Here is a 4,959-nt window from a genome sequence, read left to right as displayed (position 1 = left end):
CAACTTAATTATTTGTCTGTTTCATTCTAATACAAATAGGGTAAAGGGTTTGAAAATTAAATTAAATAGGCTACTGTTTGTGAATATAAATATAAATTATTACATAGGCCTACTTTTGAATTAACATGATTCAAAATGATTCAAAGGGACACTTCACCAAAAAAACATTATGATTTATTTTGCCATTGTCTACTACGTGAAGACATATGGCTACTCAAAGATAATTTACACAAGTTCAGATTATTATAGAAAATAGCACACTAACACATTAAAAGTTGCTGGGCAGAATTCAGATTCACTGTCCATCACATCAACAGTGTGTGTAGTAAAGATGTCCAGACGCTCATTAAACGATGCTTTCAAATGACCCGTGAACAACTGAGGAACTTTTAATACATCGTTCCGACATAGTTAATACGTCGCTGCGATGTATAGATTGCGATCATAATAAGACCTCCAGACGCTCAATAAACGATGCTTCATTATTCTTCTTTATGACCCGCGATCAATTGCAGACGAAGCGATCAATTGCATACGTCGTGCCGACGTATGTGTGCTTACTGGGTATAGCATCGTCACTAGACCTTAGTGTCACATACAACAACAACAAATGATGCTAATACTTGTGCACTTTTCCCATGACTTTTCCTATATTAAATGCACGTCCATTCTTGTAGTAATTCACTTAATGTTTTGCTCAACACGGACGGGGCTTTATTATACTCGGAACAGACCCCGCCTCTGCCTGCAGCGCTGTGGACGTGTGTGTGTGTGTGTGTGTGTGTGTGTGTGTGTGTGTGTGTGTGTGTGTGTGTGTGTGTGTGTGTGTGTGAGTGACGGCCGGCGAGCCGCAGGACACGCTTGTGGAGTTTAACTCCGAAAAGACAGTTAACCACAGGTTCCCGTTAATCTTATGATGGACATTTATTATTTATTTTCTACATTTTTAGGAAATTTTTTTTTTTTTTACATTAAAACTTAAATTACTTTTTTATAAGACGTTTTTATTTCATTGTAAAATCTACTGTTGTAGATTTCAGTTCAGTTGTTTGAAATATTTAATAAATAAGCATTAATTTCTATCTGTGTGCTGTTTCCTTATTTTAGAATCACAAAGATAGGATTATGCACTCTTTCATTCGAAAAAATAACCGTGAACATATTTACAGTATAAGAAAAGAAAAAAAAATTAAAATAATCGTTCAATAATCGTAATCGAGGTAACTTGTTTGACTAATCGTGATTATGATTTTAGCCAAAATCGTCCAGCCCTAATGGGAAGTGTGTGGTAGAGCGAGTGAGAGAGATGGATTCAGAGCGAGTACAGACTCTAGAGGCATAGAGAGAGAAATAAAGTCTCTCCCCTGTTCCTTCTGACCACGGTGTGAAATCTGAACCAGCAAAAGTTAACCCTCTCCTTGATTTCATGTTGTTCGGCAGACTGAGCCTATATAAAATGTGTATTGTATTTGGATATACAATTTGTTTAAAATGAAAACAAGTGAAAATAATAATGAATGTGATAATTCAATTCAATTTTATTTATACTATCACATCATAACAAGAGTTATCTCAAGACACTTTACAGATAGAGTAGGTCTAGAACACACTCAATTATTTACACACCACAATTCCAGTAATTCCCCCAAGAGCAAACATTTAGTGCGACAGTGGCGAGGAAAAACTTCCTTTTAGGGAGAAACCTTGAGTGGTGATAAAACCCTTCCTTTTAGGCAGAAACCTTGGACAGACCCAGGCTCTTTGTGGGGAGGTGTCTTGACGGTGCCGGTTGGGGGTACGATGAACAGTGGCAATAATAGTCACAATAAAGATAATGGAACTATGACTGGAAATAGTAGTTGTAGTAGTTCATGGCGTAGCAGGGCACTGCAGGGCACTGATAGATAAAGACTCTGGCTCCAATTCTACTTTTAGAGACTCTAGGAACCACAAGAGCAAAATTGCCAAATTTGACTTCAAAAGTAGGTTAAAGGCAGGCATCAATGCTTGATATGTCAAAGCTCAAACTGAAGAATCTCAAGAATGGGCTCAGCCCATCCAAACATGTGTCTTGCCCACCCGATCAAAACTTAAAAAAAAAAAAAATGTGTTCAGCCAATGGGAAAAAAAGCACAAAAAACACAAAAAAATACAGTTTTCTGATTGTGTGGGTAGCATAAAGCCTGCCTCAACAGTTGCACGCTGCCCATTGCCCCATCTTCTCATCGTGTTCAGGCTTGTTTACATGGTCAGGCACTAACACACAGAGCCCTGACGGACCCATCCATCGCTCTGTTTCTCCTCTCTCTGTAAAAATAGAGATAAGCAGCGCGGCTTCCGCAGTCAGTGTAGCAGCTCGAGCTGCTGATTGTAATGGAGGCGAGCTCCATGTATTTCTGCTGTAGTTTCGGATTTCTACCTCCGATAAAGATCAGCGTGCAGCCGCTTGCCTAAACTTTGTCTCATTCAGAGACCCAAACAGGACTCTGTGTCTGTCAGACGGTCTTGACACTACCATACAGTAACAGAATAACGTAATGCACAGCAGACTGTAGGGCAGGTGGATTTTTTCATAAAATATTGTGACTGTTTTAAGTTGTGACTGTTTCAAGTTCTCAAGTTTTTCCAAACAATAACTCAGTTTCCCTGGTTACGCCTGAGGGTTTGACTAATACCTGGAACAATCATTTCCATCCCATGAGGTTCTTATCAAGGAGGTAAGCTTCGCTTCAGAGTTCGAATCTCCTATGGCGCCATTTTGATGCTACAAAGCGATCACCCGATGTTAGCATACCATTGACTGCCATTCATTTTGACGTCACTTTGACAGCGAATAACTTTACATCTGAAGCGTTTAAAGACTTTATTTGTCCATTGTTTATTTCTAAAGAAACACAACAATGTATAAAAGGCTCCATTACCTTGTACCTCACGTTATGGCTCCGTAGTATACGTTTTTGTAAAAATAGGCTAACGATTGTGTCATAACCACGCGACTTACTGTCGCATAGTAGAGGAATTACCATATAGTACAGGAGAAGCTCGCAGGCAGTTTGGACTTACATTAGCTGTTTAAGTTTAATTACTAATGTTAACTAGCATTTTAGTTAGCAATAATTAGCCTGTGTCCATGTTATCTCCTTACATATACCTACGCTCTCCATCTGCAAGATTGGGAATGATTGAGATTTCTCTTGGCACAGCTACCAGAAGACTTACAACTTTCAGACATGTTGCTCACGTCACATTTACGTTGTTTCTCTCAGTTGGAGGCTGCGCAGTAACGCTCAGCGCTCACCGGAAATGTGCTTCTAAAGGCCTTCACTGGTCTCCGTCCAGAGCAACGGGATCTGTTGGTCCATTCTTATATACAGTCTATGGTTCTTATGCATACAAACGTTGATCACTGCTCCAGGGAATAGAAAGGACCTTAGATACGACTTACCACCCTTAGCAACAGGAGATAGAGTCCAATCAGCTTGTAGAATCCTTCAGCTCAGCTCCAAGCCAGAAAGCTAACACTAAGCTAGCAAGATTTAAAGTCAATAACATTGTGTACAGCTGGTAATCAGTGAAAATAATGTGACAGTATGTTGAACAACAAGACAAGCTAGCTATCCAGCCATGTCATTGTCCCCAAAACAATATAACGACTTTTACGAACAATTTTATCAGCGATGTGTAACGTTTCTGACGACCGCAGCCTGAAGTAGCGACCTGAACAGTGAACGGGATGTGAGATAACGTTATTCGCTGTGAAATAAAGTCAGTTCAGAGGGGCACTAAAACTTAGTTCTTGCAGCTTGTGTGTTAGCGCCATCCTGTGGTGTTGAGAGGACGAGGCACTGAAGCACTACACAGTGTTGGAAATGACAGATTCCCATTTCCTTTATGTTTTAATGTAGCACATTAATTTAGAACAGTAAACGGTCAGTTTCTCTAGAACTCTATTAGTAGGTATCCTATAACACTTTTTTATGGACACCCTGCAGCCAATCAAAATCGAGTGTTCATACAGACCATGGTATAAAGGCTATTATGTTTTTTTAAAAAATATTTTTAGTTGATTGTTTAGATGAATAATGATATGTTCACCATAAATTGTTGTATATATCGTTGTAAATTTCATGTAAGTTTTTATCAGTAAATACTGGTTATTTGTTATTGATTAGACTGACTTTTGTGTTTCTGGTCAAATAGACTTGTGATTTGGTCATCTCATAGAGAGGGACAAGACACCGTTGTATCTCCCGAATGAAACTGATACATTTTGCGCTGTATAGACGAACGTGGATATTACATATTTTTATTATTTATAGTGTGAGTTGGGGGGGGGGTACCAAACCTTGTTAAGACTAGGGAAGAGCTATATAAATACAGTCCATTTACATTTAAGTGTTTCATTTCACAATGCTGTGATTTTCCTAGAGCATAACGCCTTAGCCCACAATTATTTTTTACAGTATTGTCCAGTTCAAATAATAACAATAATGCTGTTGACACATTGAACATGGTTACTATGAGGCCATAGTTACACATGAATGTAATTGGGCTCTTATGATCAGTATTTAGTCACATCCAATTTCTACAATGCCAAGATTTATAGGTAGGCAACCACAGTATGCGGAAACAGGGAAGGGAAAAAGGTGATAATAATAATAATAATAATAATAATAATAATAATAATAATAACACATTTTCACTATTTAAATCATTATTTTCACTTCATGCAGAAATCTGAACCTAACTTACCTAGGCTATAGCTACATGTCTGCAGATACAGTATTAGGGGACCACTAAGGTCTATATAAAAGCCTCCAAAGAGCACCATGTCATGGGACCTTTTTTGTTTATGGATTCTGACATCTCCTTCCCAAACTTTGCATACATGGCAGTGTTGTAGTTGAGTCCCCTGTGTTCGAGTCCGACTCCAAGTCCGACTCATCAAAGAAGAGTCTG

Source organism: Sander lucioperca, chromosome 2 (genome assembly GCF_008315115.2).
Source record: "Sander lucioperca isolate FBNREF2018 chromosome 2, SLUC_FBN_1.2, whole genome shotgun sequence".
In the NCBI taxonomy this organism is placed as follows: domain Eukaryota; kingdom Metazoa; phylum Chordata; class Actinopteri; order Perciformes; family Percidae; genus Sander; species Sander lucioperca.
The sequence above is the reverse complement of the archived record's forward strand: the minus strand, read 5'-3'. Positions refer to the sequence as shown.